Source organism: Ochotona princeps, chromosome 6 (genome assembly GCF_030435755.1).
Source record: "Ochotona princeps isolate mOchPri1 chromosome 6, mOchPri1.hap1, whole genome shotgun sequence".
Classification (NCBI taxonomy): Eukaryota; Metazoa; Chordata; class Mammalia; order Lagomorpha; family Ochotonidae; genus Ochotona; species Ochotona princeps.
The window spans coordinates 4,960,253-4,985,436 of NC_080837.1; the positions used below are offsets into that span (position 1 = coordinate 4,960,253).

The 25,184-nt window shown below is 45.0% G+C and overlaps 1 protein-coding gene across 4 annotated transcripts in view; it reads left to right on the forward strand.

The window, feature by feature from the left end:
• Positions 1-25,184, forward strand: part of PEAK1 (pseudopodium enriched atypical kinase 1) — a 313,213-nt gene that overhangs the window by 214,727 nt on the left and 73,302 nt on the right. The window contains exon 1 of one of the 4 annotated variants that reach the window (XM_004594615.3): positions 7,735-7,802. The exons of the other annotated variants lie outside the window; for them this stretch is intronic. The gene's annotated coding sequence lies outside the window, so the exon portion shown is untranslated. Of the gene's footprint in view, positions 1-7,734; positions 7,803-25,184 lie in introns of those variants that run through there. 4 annotated transcript variants of the gene reach the window in all.

Below are 25,184 nucleotides of genomic sequence, written 5' to 3' on the forward strand. Positions count from 1 at the left end.
CAAACGGACCAGCAGGACGGACAGTTCTTTGTCTGGATTTACCTCCCAAGCTCCCAGTGAAAAGTCCCTTTCCACCTGGTTGCTGGTGGAATTCAGTTCACCGTTAGCTGAATGCCACTGGCGTATCAGTCACTGCAACACCACACAGTTGTGTCCGCTGCTTTCCTGTGTCTGTCAGTCTCCAGTTACCACACTGCTGTGGTTCCGTCCTCTCCTATTTCCTGGAATGTTTTCTCTCTGCTTCATCCTGATTAAATGTTTCTCCGTCCATTTAAACGTGTCCTTACCCTATTCCGCCATCTTGATTCTCTCACTCACCTAAATTTTAAAATAGTCACAAAATCATTACAACTATAGTAGTATATAATACCTTTCAACTTATTTGTCAAAGATTTAAAACAAAGTTTGCCAAACCGCTGTATTTAGCTTTTATTTGAGATTTTCTTTTCTTCTCTCTGTTTTTTCTTTTTTGGATGTAGGGTTTTTTTTTTTTTTAATTGCATTATATTGCCTAGGAAATACCAGTCTAGAAATCACTACCATTTTGTAGCACTCAGTTGTCCTCTAGTTGCTGTGGTTAATTCCCATTTGACAGATGTGGACACTGAAGTTCTAAGATGTGACTAACTGGCTGAGGTCAGCAGCGTCCAGGGAAAGTGCCAGAAGTGTACTGCCACTCAGTGTGTTTGTTTCCCATCGCTGCCATAACTACCACAGACCTCATGGTCTCACCGCCACATGTGGCTCCACCTTACAGTTCTGCAGGTCAGACATGCAAAACGAATCTCTGTTGCCTGGTGTCCAGGCGCTGGCACTGTGCCGGCATATCCCCTCGGATGGCTCTGGGGACAGTCACAAGCGGACAGCGGCCCAGGCTGTGGGGAGCAGGCCATGGAAGGACATCATGGAGAGGGGGGGAGGTGGGCTACACCCCAGGCAGAACAAGAGCTTTAAAATATTCCATCTTGTCCTTTTAGTATCTTCCAGAAAGCAGAGCTTCGTTATTGTCATTCTATTACACAGATAAAACAGCCCAAGGCAGAAGGAATCCTGACTTTGCCAGAGTTTTGTAACTAGTTAGCCTGCAGGGATCCTCCCAATCCCGGAAAGCTTTCTCTGGGGTCACGCTTCTATCACGTTTTTATCAATGTGAGGCATTTGATGCTAATATAGGTATATTGCTTCCATGTCTCTAGGTAATCAAACTTGAATTTCACCCAAATTAGACTTGATTCAATGCCCTTGCCATCTGTTAGCTTGTTTGAGAGTTCCTGGCATAAAAGACATCTTTTCCTGAAGGATAGAGAAATAAGCTCAGGATAAAATGGACGCATTTGTTTGACTTTAATCGGGTTCTTTGAGAATCTCTCTTGCTTGTGTTTGGATTCACTAGTGAAGGCACCCAGAAATCCTGGACTTTTTGTATTCTCTCTTATACGTCACAAGGAAATCATTTATTTTATGTTAAAAAAAAATAGAAAGAAGATCTTGGATCAGCCTCAATTTAACTTTTATTTTTTTAAAGTCAAAACGTTTTTAAAGATTTGTTTATTTGAAAGGCTAAGTTACATAGAGGAAAAGAAAGATCTTGTATCTGCTGACTCACTCTCAGGGCGGGACCAGTCTGAAGCCAGCAGCTTCATCCAGGTGTCCCAGGTGGGGTGCAGGAGCCCGAGCACCGGGGTCGTTCTCTGTTGCATTTCCAGGCTCATTAGAAGGGAGCTGGAAGGGACGTGAAGCAACTGTTTCTTGAAACATCCCATATGGGATGCTAGCACTCTAGGCAGCGGTTTAACCAGGCGTGCCCCTGCATCAGCCCCTGTTTTCCTTCTGTGGGACTTTTTTGATGCTTATTTCCTGTCTTTATGCCACCAAGTTGTTGAATCTATGGTGTGCATTTACTTGCTAGTCTATAGACAACAGCCTTGAAAAATGGCTGCTATACAGAGTTGTAATGGAGGCACTAAAGGACATGCAATGTTATTTACTAATAGCTCATGAATTCCTTTAGTTCCTTGCTAGCAAGTTAGTGCCTCACAGTTTGATGTTTCTCTGTAAAATCAGGGGCCTTCACACATTAGTGATTAACCATTCATGACCCAACTTTTTTTTTTTAACTGTTTCAGTAAAGAGTAAAATGGTAAATAGAAGCTTGGTTTTTGAGTCATTTTCCTGCCTTTTCTCCTGAAGCAGAAAGGACGATGTTTCTTTCCCCCATAGTGCATCGCTTGGAATTCACAGTTCCATTTAACTGAGCATCTTAACTAAGAGGAACAGGAGAACAGATGAAGGATAGGCAGTCGTGCTGATGATCCTTCCCCTGATAGGAAGTTGCCGCCTGGCTGATGTGAAATCCTTTGAAGGTGATACTGACAAGCAGGGTGTTGGTTTCTCCTGGAGCCCTAGTTGCTTTAGCCAAGTAAGTGGCCAAGAACAGAGTGTAATTCGCTGAGATCAGAACTGAGAAGAAGGGACGTGATGGTTACCAAGGAGTACTAAAACAGCTTAATTTATTGGAATTGAGTAAGACTTTGTGGGAAAGCAGTCTTGGGTTCAAATCCCAGCTTACCACCTTAAAGCTGAACAGCTTTGGGCAAGTCGTTTATTACATCATCAGTCCTCCATTCATTAGTTCCTTTAATGTTCACTGCTGGGCCTCAGTGTTATTGTGTGCATTGGAGAGACAAGATGCACAGTATTATTAGAAGTTTAATAATTACTAGCTATAAACATAAAAACAACAAACTGAAGTTTGTAAGTAGATGCATGGCAGAGTTTGCTTACTTTGGATTCCCTTTTGTTGAAATCTTATTATTTATTTGAAAGACAGAGAGAGGGTACCCTCATTCACTGGTTTGCTCCCCAAATTTCCACCCAGCCAAAGCTGGAAGCCAGGAAGCATTCCAGGTCTTCCATGTGGGTGGCCAGTTACTTGACCCAGCACTTCCTCCCAGGGTGCATGAGCTGGAACTGGGAGTGGAGGCCGGCCTGCAGCCCAGGCTCCAGGACGAGATGAAGTTATCTCAATCACTAGGCCAAACGCCCACCCCTTTTATTGGATTTGCTCACCATGTCTCCAGGGGAAGGGCCACAGTCAGAGCCTTGTCCCTTATTTCAAAGTAACACAGATCCAGTTTTAGCCTGACTCCTCCCAGGACATGCTGCAAGCCCATAGCTGAGGGGAAGTTCTGTGTGGAATGTTCTGAGACGAACATTGAAAGCATAGCTGGAAATGGAAAACAATGCTCTTTGTTAGAAACCCTGCATCAATCCTGCTTGCTCTACTGGTCAAAGTCAAACAAAATACAGAAGCCTATCTCCATAAAAACAAGAAGATTTTATTTGGGATTCAACATGGCATGAAACTAATCCAGGGCATGCAGGCATGCCAGCCTCTGGTATGTCCAAGGGACAAAGGAAAGGTTGAGATTCTGCTGGAGAAAGAGAAAAACTAGCTCACTGTTCATGAAAGAAAGCTCATTGGCACTGGAGGTGTCGTGTGGCCTCAGATCAGTCGGCTCTGATTGGTAAGTGACTGCAGTTACTGGGTCCAGGTTATCTTAAAGTCATAGTGGGCTGTTTAGTTGGAGTGAGCTTGAGAGAGAGCGTTCTTGAGTAAGCAGCTAGCTGTCCTGGTCTGACTTGAGTGCAAGCTGCAGTTGGGAAGTATTTGTTGTGATGGGGAGTTGTCAGGCAGTTGGTGGGTGAGCACCAGACCTTGCTGTTCTTCCTCAGCTCCGTTGTCCTGGCTGTGACACAACCAAGGTGACGACTCTTCCGCCCCCTGGCACCCACGGTCTCCCTGTTGTTACAGAAAAGCCTCCCCTTTGCCTAGGCAGTCACACGGATGAGCAGGTGATGCCACTTTGGAAACAAAATCCCATTTTAAATTGAAAACTGATGCCAGTGCTTGCTTGAATAAACCCAAATTATTGCACTGTTTCACATTTGAGCTATGGAAATTTTCCAGGCTTCCAGTTAACCTATAGGTTTGTTTTAAGTATTGAGAGATATACAGTCTCAGCTTGTTGTTTTTGATTTTGATTTTTTTTTTTTTTAGAGCAGCTTTAGGTTGACAGCAAAATTAAAGCAACATGCAGAGAACTCCTACCAACTGCTGCAGCCACCCAGGCACAGCGTCCCCTGTGTCAACATGCTGCACTAGTGTGGCGTATGGGTCACAGCTGGTGCAGCAATGTGGACACATCACCAACTGAGGCCTGTAGTTGACATTAGGGTTTGCTCTTCATATTGTGCACCCTCTGGGTTGTGACAAGCATGCAATGAGATATGTCCACTGTCCTGGAGAGTTTCTTGGTCCCAAGATTCCCCTCCTTCTCCATACCCCTGCCAAACCCTGCCCTTTTTACTATCTCCTTAGCTCTGCGTTTTCCAAGATCTCACGTAGCCAGAATCCTGTAGCTTCTTCCACGGAGTGATGTGGGCCTATCTTCTCCTGGAATGACTACTTATTGTTTTCACTGGATCATGTGCCATTGTGTGGCCATACAGAATTTATGCATTGACCTACAGGACATCTTGGCTATGTCAAGTTTAGAGGTTTATGATTAAAGGTATAAACATTGTATACAGTTTTGTGTAAAGCATTTTTTTTTTTTTACCACTGGATCTTGCATTTTACCTAACAATTTAGATACCTGTGTCCCACATCAGAGTCCCAGAGCTTTAAAGTTGGGTCATGTCAGTCCTCTTGACTTTCTTCTAATTCAAAATTATGTGTTTTTCTGGGTTGTGCTGTGTGTTACAAGATCAAACATGCATCATTGTGGTGTTGGCTATGTGGCCAAGGACAGATATTAGTCATTTCTTAGTTTTTACTGATACTGTTTCCCAGATTTTGTCATTCCTGTGTTTTGTATGTATTCTAAACTCTGCTACTCAAAATATGGCCTGCATCCCCGGAACTAGTGAATCAGAATCCCCACTCCTACAAGATGCGCACGTATTTTGTGAGCATATTAAAGCTTAAGAAGCCCTCCACTGGAAAAAAAAAAGTGAAGCTTTATTTAACTGTGAGTGTGGCATAGTAGTTTTACTTTTTTATAATTTGAAAGTCATCTCACAATTTAAAAGCCTCAATCAGGATCTAAAAGGTTTTGAGTTTGAGCATCTCAGTTTTGAGCATCTCATTTCGTACTAACAGCTGATTGCTTCTTGCTTGGGCAGTCGTCCAGCAGGGCCCAGTGTGTTTCATGTCATTCTGCTTGGTATTGAAATGGTTCCGTTTATTTTTGACCAACTTTAGACAGTACATGGAGAAATCAGACTTGACCTCTGGGGCAAAATATGTTATCTTCCAGATGCTGTTGGTTGCATGGAGTGCAGGAAACACAAGTCAGACAGGCCTGAGCTGTATTGCCTCACTACCGCCTGATCTCATACCATGTCCTCGAGCCCCTCATGTGCACTTTGGGGGGATTCTTCCTCGTAGGGCTAGTAAGAAGACTAGATGAGATGCATATAGTTTCCAGCACAATGACTGTATCAGCTCGATAAATGTTAGTTTATTTCTTTTTTTTTATCCACCCTTAGAAGTAAAATTTATTCACATATTGCAACGTGGCCTCTTGTAAGTGGTTTTGTACGTCACATCCTGCACGTGTCAAAATCAATCCAGCAACTCAGAATTACTGTTCTGATTTCAGGGAAGTGATTCTTGAAAAGAGCTTACAACTGCCTTCCCTCTTTTAAGTCAGGAGTGAGCATTATGGCTCAGCCATTAAGACACTGCTTGGGAACCCCTGCATAGCGAATCAGATCTGGCTTCCTACAGATATGCATTCTGGGGGACAGCAGATGATGATTCGGGTACTTGGGTCTTTGCCATCCATATGCAAGACCTGGATGGAACTCCTGACTCCTGACCAAGCCCCAGCTTCTATGGACGTTGGGGGAGTGCAGCAGCAGATGAAACAATCTCTGTCCCTCCCTCACCACTACTACCATCACTATCATCATCTCCTCTTCCTCCTCCTCTACCTCTTCCTCTCCTTCTTTCTCTTTCTTTCCTGTTTCTCTGCATTTCAAATAAAAATAAACCTTTGAAATATTGATAACCCACTGTGGCTTTATAGTGCCATTTACCCATTGCCAGACATGCTTTTGTTGTTGATGAAACAGTTATCAGTGCTCTATTTGATCCATCTAGGTTGTTGTTAGTGTTGAAAACGCTGCCTGGGGTCCAGCGTATTCCAACTTCTGTCCTTTCATCATTTGTGGTTGATCATCTGGGGAAAGCTAATCCATGATCTGTTTTATATTAATATATTCCTGGCCCCCTTCCAAGGACTTCCGGCACCTTGTGTGCAGCCTGACGCCTAGCCAGAGGCATAAGTGACTAATTCAAGTTCTATCTTCAAGACAGCAGCAGCAGCAGAACCTGCAGCCCTGACTGTTAGATGTCATCCTTCGACCACACCAGCTCCCTTTGAGCATCTGATTCATCTGCTTTTTGTCAAAGTTGGTTATTTTAGACTCTGATACGATTCCACATCAAGCTGAGCTTTAATATTAATGCGATCTTCCAGTCGAAGCTGCCTACAGTCTAGAGTGGGTGACAGGCCTTTTTCTGCACAGCTGTTTCCTTTACACAATTCACATCCTGCATGTTCTAGAAGCACCATGTTTTCTGCAGTTTTCTGTTTGCTGGTTTCATTTGTCTTCTTGGCCTGGATTTGTGGAGTATTGATCAACTTTGTGCAATTAACTAGTAGATTTTTTAAAATAGATTTATTTATTTTTATTGGAAAGTTAGATATACAGAGAGAAGGAGAGACAGTGAGGAAGATCTTCTATCTGATGGTTCGGTTCAATCCCCAAGTGACCACGACAGCAAGAGGGAGAGGAGCCAATCCGAAGCTAGGAGCCAGGAGCTTCTTCCTGGTCTCTCATGCAGGTGCAGTGTCCCAAGGCTTTGGGCCGTCCTCAGCTGCTTTCCCAGGCCACAAGCAGGGAGCTGGATGGGAAACAGGGCTGCTGGGACACAAACACATGCAAGGCGAGGACTTTTGCCACTAGGCTACCATGCCAGACCCAGTAGATTATTTTTGTAGAGTAGTCTGAAAGCTGTCTTCATCTGCTGAAGTTATTATAAATCACAACTTTTTCCTCCATTAGACAGGGTTATAGGTTTTCTACCATTGCTCCTTTTAAGTGTTTGGGCCAAGAATTATTATGATTCGTTTTAATATGTTATCTATTGTGCTTAATCTTATCTCAGACCTTGGGACTCTTATAAAACTCACTAGTACACTGACTATATATTATTCACTACCAATATCTTGTTTTACTTAAGGGTTGAGGGGAAGGAAGTAGAACCAACATTTTTTGAATAGTAGAAATGTACTGAAGTTTATTAAGCCAAAGTAGAATTTTTAAGAGATTATTCATTGTGCAGAAACCTCCTGATGAAAATGTTCATGTCAATTTAGACTTTTAATTATATCTAAGTTAATTAAAACCTGTTTGAATAATGCATAAATTCTACTTCCCATTTTTTAGGCAAGAGATCAGGGAAAGTAATAAACTGCAAATGGCCTTTGCCGTTGGAGGCTTTTCTGATCTGTAACTATGAATTTGGCTTTTTCCACTACTGGTTTACTCTCCCATTGGACTTCTTTCACTCTAAGTAATAACCATTGCCATACATCATAAAGGAATACAGATTGGTCAAAATTCTATCTTCCAAGATGATTTCAGAAGGTACACAGTCTCCTATTTTGAAAGTAGACCCCCAAAGCACATTTTCTGGACAATCTCTAAATTCTCCAAAGGTTTTGCATGTAAGCTGTGATTCAGCTCTGTTTCTCTTTGAGTTGTTTTTGTTTGTTTCCTCTGCCATTTGTTGAGATCTGGGGGAGCTGAGCTCTCGCCTGGTTCTGAGTACCAGATATGTCTTCCCATACCACTTTCTTCTCCCAAGTCCACGCCTGGTCTATCTTGCCACCCCGTCACCTGATCATGGGCTCAGCAAACGAGAAACCAGTGTCTCCTAGAGAGATTCGAGAAATCTTCTCCTGCCAGAGTATGTTTGAAATTCTGGTCTTCCAGGATAATATAAACTAGAAGGAAGATGAATACTCATGAGGAGCTAAGGAGACAAGTGATTTGGGATTTTCTGCCTCTTCCCGAAAAGTGTAGTATGTTGAGAGCTGCCAAAAAAAATAGGTTATACCTTTATCTCCCTTACTAAAGAGAAGCCAGTGCATGGCAACCCGTTCTGCAGGATTCCATTGCTGGTATTTTATTCCTTCACCTGGCAGCACTCCTGCTTTCACAGCCTGACAGACAAATTGGGAGGGAAGAAAGTTGAATCAAGAGCCCTGTTTGGTCTGTCCCTCATCCACTGTCCATTTAACAAATGGCCTTGATGAATTTGTAAGATCTTCCCTTTAGCAGAAAACCTGTAGGCCAAATATTTAGCTAGCTTGCTTACGAAGGTTAAACAGATTATGGAGGGACAGCGAGGCTCACTAGCTGCTTAGCATGAAATATCGAGTGATCCAGAGAAAGAGCGAGCCAGCGGGGAGAGTGATGATGGTGCTGCTGCCCAAATTACCATGAGAGAGGCTTGTGAGTGCCGCACGGTAACCCTGCCTCTTCCACCACTGCTCCTTTCAGGGGCGGCGACCTCGGGCTGGAGCCCCAGCAACACGTGTCTAATAGGTGCATTCATTTTAATACGCTCATTCATTGAACAGTCCTGATTAATTAGTACATGTCACCAGCTGGTACTTACTGAGACGATTCATTTTTAAAATGTTGGAATTGCAGGGAATGGTGCACACCAATTAAAATCCTTTTAACTGGATCGTGCTGGTATAAAGTGTACGTGTAGGAGGACTTCATTGGAATTCAGCCTGCATCTAAGGGTACACACATCAGCCTGAAGTCAATTAGAACAAAGGGAGTCCGAAAGGAGGGCTGGCTTTTCTTCTGAGTGTGCCTCTCCGGGTGCATAGCAGGCTTTCTTGCTCCCTTCTCCCGGTTTCCTCTCATTCGTCCTCACACCACTTGTTTCTTTGGGCTCCTTTGCTATCTCTTGCCCTCCATTTCGTTATCTTCTCGTGGCTGTGGTTCCCCACTCCCTCATCCTCCCACTCCACCATTTCCCAGTTATGTGTAGGAGAGCCGTGGTGCGTAATTTTATGCAATGAGACAATAAAACCTTATGCTCTTTAAAAGATGGAGTTCTAGTTGGGCCAAATTTTCCCGATAACTGTGGTGTCATGTCTTTCAGCATTAAAATGTTTTTAGTTAGTATAATCATTTGGTGCTTAATGTGACCCAAATTTCTTGTTTTAATGCAGGCTAAGGCTTTGGGCGTTTTATTTCTCTGGCTGTCTTCTCTAAATTTGCTCTTGTATTTATTTTGTGATTAAATAGACCTTAAATAACAATGGCATTTGTATGAAAACCTTTCCAGAATACGTTCCACAGTTTTGTTGTTTTCATCCCTTGTTAAACACAGGACATCAAACACTATTTAACATTTTCTTGCTATGATTAGTGTCAGCATCAATCACAATACTGTTCCAGAATATGGTGGCACCCTTGAGGGATTAAAGGCCGTTTGCCCTGTCCTGAGTGCCTTTTGCATTCCAACATTTGGTTTTTGTATTTCTCTCTCTTTGCTGTCAGGTAGTCACTTGTCACTTTACCACTTTTTATCTGACTGCTTCTGTCTCTTTCTAAGTTATTTTGGTCTATGAAACTAGATAGCAAAGCATCATTTATTCATCCGTCCAATGCCAAAACTGAATGAGGAATGTCTCCTGCCTTTGAGGAGCTAAGTAAGGCTAGTGAGGCCGAAAGAGAGAAAAATATACAAATAGCCTGAAGCATGATGGGAGTCTGAGAAAGGGCCCAGGGAGTTCTAAGAGGAAGATGAGAGACTTTGCAGAGGAGTTGACATTTGATTGCAGCATCAAAAGAGCTGGGGACTTTGGAACAGTTGTTGGCTGAGTGGACAGGCAGAACACGATCCTTTTAAAACTGGTGCAACAGTATCAGATCTCCAAGAGTTATACATCTTAGTCTAAGGAATTCAAATGTATGATTTGGCAACTGTGAACTAATGGTTTTATGAAGAAGGAAAATAGTAAGTAAAGAGTTGTATTTGGGGGGAATTCAGAGATAAGGAGATAAAAGCATACTAGCAGAAGACAAGCAGCAATGAAATCCAAGACTCGCATTGTGCCTAGGAGGGCCAAAGTAAAAGGACAGATCCGAGACAGGACGAAGTAATGGGATGGATACAGCATGAGAAGAACTGAGAAAAGTCGGTTGCCCAGCCTGACCAGCTGCTAGTGTTGTAAGGCCTCCAACGAAAGTGTTGTGCACGTTTTGGAGGCCACACAGTTGTATCTGTGTGGGGAGATCTAGCAGGCAGCCAGAAGCCGAACCCCAGATCGTCAGAGCACAGGAGCAGCAGTAGGCACTCTGGGAAGTTCTTCCTTCTATCAGTATTTGGGACTAGACAAAATCACAGAAAAGGTGGTTAGAAAGAAGTTCCTCTTTTTTAAAAAAAAATTAAGTTTATTTATTTGAAAGGCTGAGTGATAGAGAAAGGGACAGAGTGAGAACAAGAGAAAGAGCGAGTGGAAAAGATCATCTGTCTGGTGGTTCATTTCCCAAATGGCCACAAGGGCTGGAGCTGGGTCAGGCTGAATCCAGGAGCCGAGCGCTCCATCTGGATCTCCCACATGGGTGGCAGGGGCCCAAGGATTTTTGCCTTTGCTCTACTGCTTTCCCAGGTGCAGACAGATTCTTTTTAAAATAGGTACTCATGGAAAAGTCATTTAGGAACTTTAAAAAAAAAAAGTGCATTTGAAAGGCAGAGAGACACAGAGACCTCCCAGCCTGTGGTTCAGTCCCCAAATGCCTGCAGCAGCCCAACAGCTGCCTACTCCTGGAGCACATATTGGCAGGAATGCTGGAATCAGGGGTGGAGTGAGGCCTGCAACTCAAGCACTCCAGCACCGGATGAGGGCCTCTTCACCGCTGTGGGAAGCACTTGTCCCACCTCTAGGATTGTACTCATGGAACTAGCCACATTGTGTCCCACCTTGCCTCCTGTCAGAGCATCCCTCCTCTCAAGCCTGAGTGGTGTTAGACTACCCTGGGGCCAGGCCACCCCTTCCTCCCATCAGCTGATAGCACCATGGGAACCCAACACGGGAGCACCCGTCCAAGAGAGGGCGCTGTTTGTGTGCAAGTCTTAAAGTTCATGTTTCAAGCAGGAATGATTAAGTGGTTAAAGAGATCGCCAACCCAGGTAAAACTCTCCATGTACCTGTCCCCAACAACTGACCCCTAACCAGCACGGTTACCAGCACTTCCATTGGCATGGCTTCCCGGATGCCCAGGTTGAGGGGGCAGAGACAGGGCGGAGAGCGCTGGAAACAGGCCACTCCCCTTCATGCCCGCCTCTGCATAGAGATTTAGGAGAAAAGAGCCTGTCTTTATGAAGTGCTGACCATGAGCCAGCTTCTGAGCTGTGTCCTTTATTTATTTTATCCTCATTTGTTTTCAGATCAGCTCTGTGAAGTATATAGTTATGGTGTTCCTTTTACAGATGCTTAGAAAATTAATAATGCTTGTATAAATAAAACCCCAAGAGGAATGCTTACCCTAAAAAAAAAAATAGAAAATGCTGTGTTAAGCACTACTTTTCAAACTTCAGTAATTTATAAATTCTCCCTTTAAAACATTTTTAAAAGATTTTTGTATTTGAAACACAGCATTACAGAGAGTAAAGCAGAAAGAGACCTTCTATTTGTTGAGCCAGGAGCTGGGAGCTTCATCTGGGTTTCAGCCATGAATATAGGAGCCCAAGCACTTGGGGTTATCTTCCATTGCTTTCCCAGGTACATTAGCAAGGAGCTGGATTGAAAGTGGAACAAACAGGATACAAACCAGTACCCATAGTGTAAAGTTTATTTCATTTTTAAGAAAGATTTATTTGTGACCAGTGCAGTAGCATAGCATGCCAAGTCTCTACATGAAACGCTGACATCCCACATGGGTGCCAGTTCAGATCCCGCTTGCTCCACTTCCAACCCAACTACTTAGTAATGTGCCTGGGAAAGCAGCAGAAGATGGCCCAGCCCTTCCAGGGCTCTCTGTCTCTTCTTCCTCCTCTTTGTCATTCTGCCTGTCAAATAAATTAAAAATAAATAATTTTTTTAAAGATTTATTCATTTTATTACAGCCAGATATACACAGAGGAGGAGAGACAGAGAGGAAGATCTTCCTTCCCATGATTCACTCCCCAAGTGAGCCGCAACGGGCCAATGCGCGCCGATCCGAAGCCGGGAACCTGGAACCCCCTCCGGGTCTCCCACGCGGGTGTAGTGTCCCAATGCATTGGGTCGTCCTCAACTGCTTTCCCAGGCCACAAGCAGGGAGCTGGATGAGAAGTGGAGCTTCCAGGATTAGAACCGGCGCCCACATGGGATCCCGGGGCTTTGAAGGTGAGGACTTTAGCCGCTAGGCCACCGTGCCGGGCCCAAAAATTAATAATTTTTAAAGGTTTATTTGCTTATTCATTCATGCATTCATTGAAAGGCAGAATGACAGAGAAAGATGTTTCACTTACTGTTCACCCCCAAAAGAACTACAGCCACCAGGATTGGGGCCAGGCTGCAGCCAGAAACTAGAAGCTCCAGGTCTCCCATGTAGTGGCGGGGGCCAAGTACTTGGACCATCATCTGCTACCTGCACATTGACAGGCAGTGGATTCACAGCAGTGTAGGGGGCATCTGGGCCAGCACTCCAGTATGCATTGCAGGTATCCCAAGGAGCAGCTTAACCCACTGTACTGAAACACCTGCCGTAATAGACCCCCTTTAACTGAAAAAAATTAAAAAAAGACATGCTGCAATCTGTGAGTGTTGACATATATCATTATAATTTTACTTAAGTACAAACAAATATAAAATTAGGTATAAATTCCCTATGCTTATGTTTCTCATTTAGCTATAAACCAAAGCAAATTTAAAAGTTGAGTACCAGAAACACCCCATGAAATGAACGAAATGTAAATGAACATTAATTTAGCATGATAGCTGATGTCTTGCTGAAGCCAAACTGCTGCTCACAATCCAAGGGCGCACTGCCTGCTCTGCTGCCACCCTTCCTACCCGGCCACTGTTCCTGTCCCATCACCACCGTGCCTGCCCAATTGCCACCATGCCTGCCCCATCGCCGTGCCTGCCCTGCCACCATGCCTGTCCCACCGCCACTATGCCTGCCTCACCACCACCATCCCCTCTGCAGCTCTCCTTGCCCTTGGCTCTCTGCTGTGTTTCTAGCCAGGCTGCTGAGGATCCAAGTTTGGTACCATATACAACAGTTGCCCTGTGTGTCATCCTGGTCTACACTTGATGGAACCGCATGTACACATCAGGTGAACCCCTTTCTTCCTCATCACTTTTTATGTCGAAGAAGTGTGCTTGGTGTCCGATTAGAACCACACAGCCACGCCAAGGCACATGTAGACCTAGAAATGAGACCGACTCACAAGGTTAGTCAGAAGCTGTTACAGTCATCCTGCCTGTGTTTATGTTAGTTTATTGTTGACGTAAACTTTGCTTTCAGTTTAATATTCAGCTTTTTAGGTGGACTCACAAAACCTTGCAGACATATCCTGGATTGTAGTTTGACAAGTACTTTTTTTTTTAAGGAACTTTACTTTTCTTTTTTTTTTTTTAAAGATTTATTTATTTTTATTACAAAGTCAGCTACACAGAGAGGAGGAGAGACAGAGAGGAAGATCTTCCGTCCAATGTTTCAATTCCCAAGTGAGCGCAATGGCGCTGCGCTGATCTGAAGCTGGGAACCAGGAACCTCTTCCAGGTCTCCCACGTGGGTGCAGGGTCCCAAGGTTTGAGCTGTCCTCGACTGCTTTCCCAGGCCACAAGCAGGGAGCTGGATGGGAAGTGGAGCTGCCGGGATTAGAACCGGCGCCCGTATGGGATCCCGGGGCGTTCAAGGCGAGGACTTTAGCCGCTAGGCCACGCCGCCGGGCCCGACAAGTAAAATGTGTTTTGAAACCATCATGTATTCATAACCATCATAAAAATAATCCTCTTTTTTTCAAATAGCTGTACCAAAAAGACTAGTTTATTATTTCCTTGAAAGTAGTAAATCTGTGTTTGTTTGAAGTGTTGTGTAATTCACACTTCGATTAATTTAAAGTGCTCTTTCCTTCTAACAATCTAAATTATAAATGATTTACAGTATGCAGTGTTCACTGTTTATTGTGGCTGGGGAAGCAAAATGTAGTTTAATTGGAAAAATCATACCTTCTACCAAAGGTACAAGTCACACGAGACAATAAGCTTCACAAGGGGGAAAGGGTGGTGACAAATGATGTTCTCTGCCCTAGTTTTGTCGCTGCAACACTCCAAGTGGGGCATTTCAGAATAAGCAGCTGTCTTCTTTCTTTCCTTCCCAGTTTCTACCCCACTTGTGTGTGTGTGTGTGTGTGTGTGTGTGTGTGTGTGCGTGTGTATTTTACCTTTTCGATTCTTGTACCAATACTGTTGCAGGAACTGAAGAGCCTGGAAGTTTTCTGCCCTTTGTGATCCCGCCTTGACGATTTGGCTGGGGGCTGTGTGGATTCTAGGCCTGACACCCAGCAGGACACCTGGCAGGTCACGTAGACAGACCACTCCTCAGGAAGGAGGTACCTGGTGTTTGATAAGATCCACCGCCCTATAGCTCATCGATTTGTATTTTTTGAAAGTTGCTAGTTTCAAACCCACCAATAGAAGCCTGCTAGATCATGACTGTATAATTAATAGCCTGAAATGTATAAAAACTGGGGAGCTTGGGCTCTTGGGGTCTTTTCTTTTCTCTTGGGCTCTCTCTCTGGCTTGCGGGCTTGCTGTTTGCTAGCCCTGCGGATCCTGCAGCGGCTGCCCCTCCCCCGCCCGGCCATGCTGGGCTGGGGGAGGTGGCTGGGAGACCTAGGTTAGTTTGAATAAACCACCTTTTTGCCTTAACACGGACTTCAGGCTTGATGATTATCTGGGGATTTCAGAAACCGGCACAACAGAACCTCTTCCGGGTCTCCCATGCGAGTGCAGGGTCCCAAGGCTTTGGGCCGTCCTCCACTGCTTTCCCAGGCCACAAGCAGGGAGCTGGATGGGAAGTGGAGCTGCCGGGATTAGAACCGGTGCCCATATGGGATCTCTGCGCATGCAAGGCAAGGGCGTTGGCCATTAGGCTACTGTGCTGGACCCTTTTCCCTTTTCTTTTTATTTTTTTTTTTTAAAGATTTATTCATTTTATCACAAAGTCAGATATACAGAGAGGAGGAGAGACAGAGAGGAAGATCTTCCATCCGATGATTCACTCCCTAAGTGAGCCGCAACGGCCGGTGCGCACCGATCGGAAGCCGGGAACCTGGAACCTCTTCCGGGTCTCTCACGTGGGTGCAGTGTCCCAATGCATTGGGCCGTCCTCGACTGCTTTCCCAGGCCACAAGCAGGGAGCTGGATGGGAAGTGGAGCTGCCGGGATTAGAACCGGCGCCCATATGGGATCCCGGGGCGTTCAAGGTGAGGACTTTAGCTGCTAGGCCACGCCGCTGGGCCCTCCCTTTTCTTTTAAGAACTCAAAGATGACCTATCTCCTCATGTCTCAGTCAGTGTGACTCCATAATGTAGCCCATGATCCAGCCCTAAACAGGTGGCACTGACGAGAGGGGCCGTGGAGAGGGGGAGCCCAGTGCACGGTCAGCAAGAGAGTCACTGTCCACTCCAGGGACCCCCTCCACACCAAGGTGGCTCTGACACGGGCAGGGCTGGCTGGAACAAGTGGCCTAACTTGCTTCCTCATATTCACTTCCTAACATTCCAAAGCCCAAAAGAGACAGCCACGAGCTGTGAGTTTACCCTGGTTTGTTCTGTGGAGAGCATAGGCCTGCTCCGCTGAGCCCTGAGCTGGACAGATGTGGCGGATACGGCCACCGCTGCCCTCTGGGCTACCGTCCTGGGGCTGCCGTCCTTGTGCCTCAAACACTGAGCTCCCCCATCCATGCAGATGCGGTTACCTTGGGCCATCCCAGCTTTGCCATTGACTAGCTGTGTGACCTTGTGCAAGTCTGTAGGGCTAATAGGGGCGTACACATCGTAGGAGTTTTGTGAAAATTATTAGATGTCAAGAGTAAAGTGTTTCAAATAGTGCCTGATACTTAACAGTAAATGCTTACAATCATTATTCAGCAAGCATTCATTCAGTATATAGCATGTGCTAAGCAAGCCAAGAGATATGAAGGTGAAAACATCCTAGCCCTTGCTTTCTGGGGACCTACAGAATTATAACTAGTTATTACCGAGTTTACTAAAATAATAATAAATAGTAATATTAGCGCTAATTAACTAGTTCAAGTGACTTGAGTGAAGAGGCTGGGTTTAAATCCTAGCTCTGCCTCCGATTCTAGTTTCCTGCGCATACAGACCTTGGGAAGCAGCAGGAGCTAGGCCGCTACCACCCGCGTGGGAGACCTGGACTGAGTTCCTGGCTCCCAGCTTTCGCCTGGCCCAGCGCTGAGAATGGCTGTTGCAATCACTTGGGAAGTGAGTGAGCGAGTGGAAGACTTGTCTGTGTCTGTCTCTCTGACCCTCTGCCTGTGTGAGAGGCGGCTGGGTAGCTAGCTCAGTGGTGCTCTCATGCATTTGCTGTTGCACAGTTCTCGTCCTGAGAAGACTTGGGACACTATAGTGATCAGAACAGTTGGAAAGGGATAGGCTTCTGCCTTCTGGTAGACCTTCCCTCGTGTTTTCAAAGTCAAGCAGCTTTTGCTTTGTTTCCTTCTTTGGACAAGAGAACTTCATGTCTCCAGTCTTGCCTGTGTGTTTGGGTGCTTCTGTTTTTTCTTTTTTCTAGCTCTCAAGATTCTTTTTACTCATGGAATTTCCATTTATGTACCAAGTTAAAGCTGCATTTTATCTCTTACAAAACCTCTTCCTGTAGCTTTGCTTTTACTTCCTGTCCCCACCCTGTTAGTCATATACTGAAGGGTTTGGCAACTGGTTGAGGTGTCGGGTCAGCATTTTTTCCTTGTGGGAGAAGGAAAGGTTGGGAAGAGTGACGCGGAGCTACTTGTCACATTTTCCTTCCCGTTCTATATAAATGATCCACATGTTCCATTGCAAAAGCCTAATGAGAACCCTGGCTTGTAAACGCCACCCCAGCATCCTGGAGACAGGATCCCATTTAAGCGCAGCTCCTCACTGGGATCGTGCTTACCAAGCCTGTGTCTAGCAGGGACAGTCCTCACCTCTGCCTCTGTGACACTGTGACAGACCTTACAGAGAGGTGATGGGCTGGGAACTCAGAAGGAGCTTAACATTGCTGCTGCCCTCCTCTGTGGGGACTGATCCTGCTGGGGTGCTGCGAGGAACTGCTCTGCGGATGGTGGGGGAACACCTTATTCACACTCCCCTCCGCTTCCCCAGAGGGAGCAGCTGTCCATCCCCAGGCACTCCCACCCTTTCCACTGGCCAGGTTGTTATGCATCAAGTCTGCCTGAGACTGCTGGGCTGAAAGCAAACTAATTATTGTCATTGTGAAGCTATAGAGAGCGTAAACAACAGTAATAGGTTCTTAAAAAGCTGTGGCTTGAAGTGAAATAGGCTACTCCTGAATAGCTTTCATCTCTAGCCCTAAGGGCTTTGGTCCTGAAAACAGTCAGATATGGAGTAGGATTTTAGATTGTGGAATCCCAGCTAGCTTCGAGGGGCGTTTTACCCACTAAACTCTCCTGTAGCCTATTCCATCCAGAGGGTTTGTTGGGAAATTATAAGGACCGTTGAGACAAACAGAGCCACTCTTATCAAACTTCCCATTCAAGCGTTCTGTGTCAGAACTGTCCCAGCAGAAGAATAGAACACGGCCAGCATGGATGGCCTTGCTTCCTTGTCTAAGTGCCCAGGGGGACAGATTTCTTCCTCCTTCAGTTTAACTTTGGGGGCTGGAGTTTCCCATTTGAGGGGTGTCAGCACAGAGCTGGGAAGCTGCTTTGGCAGTGGTTGCCACTGAAGTCATTTTCAAAGACCAGGCTTGCTCCCCAGGCCTTTGTGCATTGGACACGGCTTGCACTCTCTGAGCCTGGTCTGAGTTAAAATAATTTGGACAATGTCGTTAAGTGCACATCTTTGTCTCCAGACGTAATTGGTGTTTAAAAAGGAGTTGCCAAGTTCAGGTTTTGTGGCTTATACAGCAGCTCCATCTGGTGCTTGTTGAAGGTGTTTTCTTGGTTCATCTCGGCTTCATGGCAGCCTGGATGCAGAAAGACCTAGAACTTGCAAACAGTGCCAAATCCCAGATGGGTTCTCACGGCACAAAGCCCTGGCATGAGCTAATTGTGTTGCTAGTGAATCTCATTTGCCTAGATTGTAGATGATGAAATAGCTGCTGATCAATTCCACAGCCATCTTCTGAGTGAATAAATTTACTTCTTGTCCTCCAAGTAGGGGAATTAGTGGACCAATCTTGGAAAAAGAAAATATACTGTACACTGACAAAGGGATAATTTGATCTGTCTTTTATCAGGGACGAGTTAGCTTGGTTAATAAGATGTTAGGCCAGGATGGCTTATTCTTTGGCATTCAGTGCCAAAATAGTACTAAGTACCCAAGGAAGTTTTGTTTTTAAAACTCTCAGTGTTGACCAGACCTGCTGCAAACTGTTACTAGACGTTACTTCTGAATCATAGGATTACAAACGGTTTCTGTTTTCTTAATGCTTTTCTGAATTTGCACAGTGAGCACGTACAAGAAAAGAAAAAAAAAAACATTTTGAAAAAGCAAAACATACGTATGTGGCAATGATCTTGAGTCCCCACTCTGGGTCGCTCTTACTACAGCCTAGAAGAGTCACTTTGCCTCCTGGGATTCAGTTTATTGTCCGTGGAACAGAAGGCTTGAACTAGGGACCTTCCTAAGATCTCTGATGAGCCCCACTCTCCTCAGCCTCTCCTGTCTCCTTCGTCCGCCCCAATATCATCATTTAACACTAACTCATTTCCCCCACCTTAAGATAAAGAAATCCTTCTGAACACCTAGTTACTCCCAACCCTTTCTTTCTTCCATTCCCACCTCCACTCCTCCAAAAACTTATCTACCACTGCAGTGTTGCCGCATTCTTCCAGCACACCCACACACTGTACTTCTTGCCAAGGCCACGGTCAAGCTCACAGGGCCAAGTCCAGTGAGCACATCTAAGTCCTTCCTTTTCATTCCCTTTCATCATGAGATCCTACTTTACTCATGTCAGCACTTAATTTTGTCTGTTCTAAATGAGAGAGATCTAGCCACTGGTTCACTCCCAGAGAGACGCTCACAACAGCCAGGGCTAGTTCAGACCCAAGTCAGGAGCCTGACATCCCATCCTGCTTACCCAGCCAAGTGGCAGGAGCCCCAGCCCCTGAGACATATCCTCCTCCCAGGCTGCTGGAGCTGAGGTGCAGGACTCTGACGGGGGCGGGGAGGGGGGCCCTGAAACTTCTTCCCCGTTGAAAGTTTCCTGCCCTCCTGCCCCGCCCTCCTCAGGCTCTCCTCTATTCAGCCGCCAACGCCATCTTCCATGCTGTAAGTTAGCTTTACTGAGGTCGAAGATGCAGACAGTAAACACTCACTTTTTGTGTGTGTGTGCACAGCTCTGTATGAGTTTTGACAAATGTATGCGCTTGCATCACCACTCACAGCACGCGTTCAGATGACCTGTATCATTTTGCTGTAAACCTGCACGTATCAGCGTTAGAGTAAGCACGTTGGCTAGAGCAGACACTGTCGAGTGAAGCTGCTCGGTTCACTTTCTAAGAAACTGCCAAGCTGCTTTTTCAAAGCGCCTGAACCACCGCATTCCTGCCCATAATGTATGAGCGTTCTGCTTGCTCCACACGCCTGCTAGCAGAGGTCCGTTTTTGTTTTTGTTTCACCCATTCTGATAAATGTGTAGCAGCACCTCACGAGAGTTCTAACTTGCACACTCGCATGATGAATGCTGTTTAGGCTCTTATAAGGGTATACATGTAATCCATGGATCTAGGACAGGTAACGTTTCTGCTTTCTTTAGGTTGAGCTTTGAAAGTTGTTTATACCTTTTGCATTCAAAGTCCTTTATCATTTACATGATTCACCAAAAAAAAACTTTTTTCTTCTTATCTGCGGTTTGTCTTTATTTCTTTGTTGTATTTTTGGCAGACCAAACGTTTATCATTTTTATATGAAATTATCGGTTTTCTTTTATTACATCGTTTTGATTTTGTGTGTCAGAGCTCTGCCTAACCTAAATCAACAAAGATTTTTCTCCTGTGTTTTCTTCTAAAAACACCTCACAGTGTTAACATTTTATACGTAGGTCTGTGGCCCACTTCAGGTTCATCTTTATGTATGGTGTGAGGTATGGATAAGGGTTCATTTATTCATTTATTTGCCTATGAATTTCCAGTTGCTCCAACATCACTTATTGCAAAGATTATCCTTTTCATCTTAGTCAAAACTCAGTTGACTACACTTCTGGGGTCTGTTCGCTATTGTGCCATCATCCGTATCAGATTCCAGCAGCCCACCTTATCTGTAAAGGTCCACATTGTCACTATTTTAGGGTTTTACAGGGTAACAGCAAAATGAAAGATACTCTTTATGTACTTATATAACAAATTTCTTTTTTTTTTTTAAGATTTCATTTATTTTTATTGAGAAGGCAGATTTACAGAGAGGAGAGACAAAGACCTTCTGTCTCCCGGTTCACTCCCCAAGTGGCCACAATGGCCAGAGCTGAGCTGATTTGATCCTGGGAACTAAGAGCTTCTTCCAGGTCTCCCACGCAGGTGCAGGGTCCCAAGGCTTTGGGCCGTCCTCGACTGCTTTCCCAGGCCACATGCAGGCAGCTGGATGGGAAGTGGAGCAGCTGGGATATGAACTGGCACCCATATGGAATCCCAGCGCATGTTGGGAACCCAGCCACTGGGACACAACACCAGACCCAGAAAGCAAATTTCTGAAAAGTTTTCACAGAATTCAAAACACAATGATGTACAATTTTTAAAAAATACAGGTCTATTAGTAAGTCCAGAATTCTTTTTGGGAATAGTGTTAATATTTTTGCTTAATTAGAATTCAAAGTCAGTGTTTCGTCTCATCAAAATTAATTCCAATGTTCATCTGCTAATACTTACCTGTAATGACATTTCAAATGTTTTTATTACTGCAAAATGTCTTTCCACACAGGTGATACATGTGCCAGCAGAAACCTTGTTAATTTATAGAGTTGGAAGTGCCACAGGCAGCCTCTGTGGTGGCTGTCCCACACGCCAGATAGTGCATATATATGAACAAGTCAGAGAACCTGTGTTCCGCTGGAGCCCCGGCTATGCGCTCAGAAATTCAAATTTCACATAATTCTCACTTGTCGCAAGAGACATACTGTTCTTCATCTGCTTTCTTTCCCCAACCATTTGAAAATACAAAAAGCATCCTTGGCCTAGGACAAAAGCACAGGCAAGCTTCATATGGGTCAAGGGCAGGTATCTGCTCATCTTCCCCCTGACCTTGCCCCATCTAGAGTTCTCTGCCCTTGCCAGTACTACCCTGTCAGGATTAATTTAACTTTACACTATGGCTGAAATTCAAGCAGTGTGACTTTCACCTTTTTTTTTTCCTTAAAGATTTATTTAAAAATTTTTTTTCTTAATTGGAAAAGCAGATATTCCCAGGCCACAAGCAGTGTGGGAGTTGAAGCAGCCAGGACACAAACTGGCATTCATATGGGATCCCAGTGGAAGAAAGGCGAGGATTTAACTACTAGGCCCAATCTTGGTTTTTGTTTGTTTGTTTGTTCTCAAATTTATTTTTAGTTACCCCACTTACTTGGCCTTTCCTAGAAATCTTAGGATCAGTTTCTTGATTTCTAACCCCCAAAGCAGTCATGCTTTGATTTTTTAAAAAAGATTTGTTTATTTTTTATTGGAAAGTCAGAGGAGGAGAGAGAGAAAGGGGAAGATCTTCTGTCTGATGGTTCACTCCCCAAGCAGCCATAATGACCAGAGCTGTGCTGATCTGAAGCCAAGAGCAGGAACCAGGAGCTTCTTCCAGGTCTCCCATATGAGTGCAGGGTCCCAAGGCCTTGGGCCATCCTCCACTGTTTTCCCAGGCCACAAGCAGGGTGCTGGATGGGAAGTGGGGCTGCCGGGATTAGAACCTGCACCCATATGGGATCCTGGTGCATGCAAGGGTTTTAGCCGCCAGGCCACCATGCCGGGCTCTCTTGCTTTGATTTTGATTGGAATTATGATAAATCTGAAAGATTTGAGGAGGAAGGACATCTTAATAATATTGAGAAACTTGATAAATCTCTCCATTTATTTCAACCTTCATTGACTGTCTTATCCAACATTTTGTAGTTTTTCCACATGCAAATTTCAGATTTTGCACATAATTGTTACATTTATCCCTACATATATTATGTTTTTGGGGTCAACATCATCTTTAAAACTGCGCATTGGAGGGCCTAGCATAATACCCTAATGGCCAAATCTTCGCCTTGCATGCTCTAGTATCCTATATGACTGCTGGTTCACGCCCTGGCTACTCCACTTCCCTTCCAGCTCCCTGCTTGTGGCCTGGGAAAGCAGTCAAGGATGGCCCAAAACCTTGGGACCCTGCACTCGTACGGGAGACCTAGAAGAAGCTCCCGACTTCTGGCTTCTAGCTTCAGATTAGCATAGCTTCAGACGTAGTGGCCACTTGAAGTGAACCAACAGATGAAAGATCTTTCTCTCTGTATTTCCTTCTCTGTGTAAATCTGCCTTTCCAATAAAAAAATTTTTTAAATCTAAAAACACACACATACACATTGGAACATTATTGTTTTCCTTACGCAAGACCCATAAGTGTCTTCCCAATACCTTGTATATGAGGTCTAGATTCTATAAAAATAAAAGGCTCTACACAATCTGATCTCAGCTCTCCTTTTCCATCTGATTTTATGTCACCCTTAGCCTTGCTCTTGGTGTTCAAGTCTCGACCTGAAGGAGATGGCTTTTAAAATATGGGAAAGAGTAGGTTGGTGTCTTCAAACCCGCACTTGAAGAATGTGCTTTGTCCTTACCAGGTCGCTGAGCTCACGGCGTGGACCTCTTTGGTCCTTCAGTCTGTACTTCTCCCACTGAGGCATGGTGCTCTGTGGCATTGTAGGGTGCCGAAGACGAGAGCAGCCCGCAAGGTCCCTGGATTCAAACAGTTCTCCACCCGGCACTTTGACCACTGTTTATTCTCTTTCTGCTAGACATGCAGAGATAAGAAAAAGATATAGCTTGAGTCTCAAAAGATTTCAGAAACTAATGGGGAAACCGACAAGGGGACTCCATGACGCCCCTGGAGAAATAAACAGCCTACTGGGACTTAGGTTACAGTAAGGCTTCCAGACTTGCAGTAAGGGAGACAAGGCCCACGTACTGAAAGACTAAGGGACTTGGATTCTGCCCTGTTGGCTCAAGGGTTCCAGCATTTCACCACATGTGGAATTACCCAGGAAATGTGTCCCCACTCAGGTTCCTGAGATGGGCTAGGCAGATTTGCAGTGGTTCTGCTGGGTGGTTCTTCTTTAGCTCACAGCCCCCTGTCTGCACACTGACACTTGAGAGGCAATGCATTAGACAAGACTGGGTCCCAGAATAGTTTCCAACCTTATTAATAGGATCGGCTATACTGGCATTTTACAAAGTTAACTCTGGTTGAAATATAGAATGAACAGTAGAATCCCCAAATTCTGATTCAGTAGGTCTGGCACTAAACCTAGGATACTTGTTTCTCTGAAAAAAATTTTAGGCTTATTTTATTTATTTGAAAGCCAGAGAGGAAGAGGAGGAGGAGGGAGGGGAGGAGAGGTTAAGGAGAGAATTTGATCTTTCATTCACTTGTTCACTCCCCATGTAGCCACATTGGCCAGGGCTAGGCTAGACCATGGCCAGGAGCCCCAGAGCTTCTTCTAGGTCTCCCATGTGGGAGCGAAAGCCCAAGCACTTGAACCATCTCCAGCTGCTTTCCCAGGCATGTTGGCAGGGAACTGGATCGGAAGTGCAGCAGCCTGGATGCTGGTGTCACGGAGGCAGGCCTGTCCCGCTCTACCACAATGCCTGCCCCAGATGCTGTGAACACACTTTGACTAACAAGGGTTTAGGGGTGGACTGGAATGGGCAATACAGGAGGCAGGGATATCAGTTAACATGTTATCACAGCCACCTAGGCAAGAGCTGGAGTGCTTCTGAACTATTAACAGTAACTGGAAATGGCAAGAATAGGTTGCAGTGAAATGTCATGAGATCAAGTTAGCAAGGCTGACAGAGTTTATGAGAGGCGGAGCTGGAAGTCAGGAAAAAGGTGTCATGACTGAAGCTAAGCTCCAACCTAGGTAGAAGGCAATGATATTAACTGGGACACAGGACAAAGAAAGATGGCTACGGGGGGAGCGGGGCAGAGCAGACTTGCTTAGGGGAGAGTCATGTATTGGAGTTGAGAAAAGGGGCAATTAGAGGATTCGTTTTGAATGCATTGACTTTGAAGAGTCTCAAGGAAACGTATCGGAAATTTCAAGGGCAAGTGGAAGTGAAATCCATAGTAAACTAAAAAGTATTACAAAGATTGATTGATAACAGAAAGAACATCCCCTGGGAGGCAAAGCTGCCTTGCTCACCTCGTGACTACAGAAACATCAAACAGAAGATTGCATAGGATTCAATAAGTGTGTATAAAACCATAGTGAAAAGGCTGACAGCTGGAGCAGCTGTTTAACCTAGTGCTTAAGAGACTTGTCTCCAATCAGATTACCTTAGTTCGATTCCCAGCTTTGGCTGCAGACTCTAACGCCCCGCCAGTGCAGACCCTGGGCGGGTGTGGTGAAGGCTCAGTGAGTGGGGTCCTGCCACCCACCTGGGAGAGCTGCATGAACTTCCAGCTGTAGCCACAGCCTGCTCTCAGCTGTAGAGGACATTTGGGGAGTGAACCAGCAAGCAGATGAGAAATCTCTCTTCCACCCCTTTTCCTTTCCTTGTCTCTCTACCTCTCGATGTTAAGGGAGAAAAAAGAGGGCAGTGGCTAACAACTTTGCAAAATATAAAGTACTCTGATTAGTTTATCTCTTTCTTGTAAA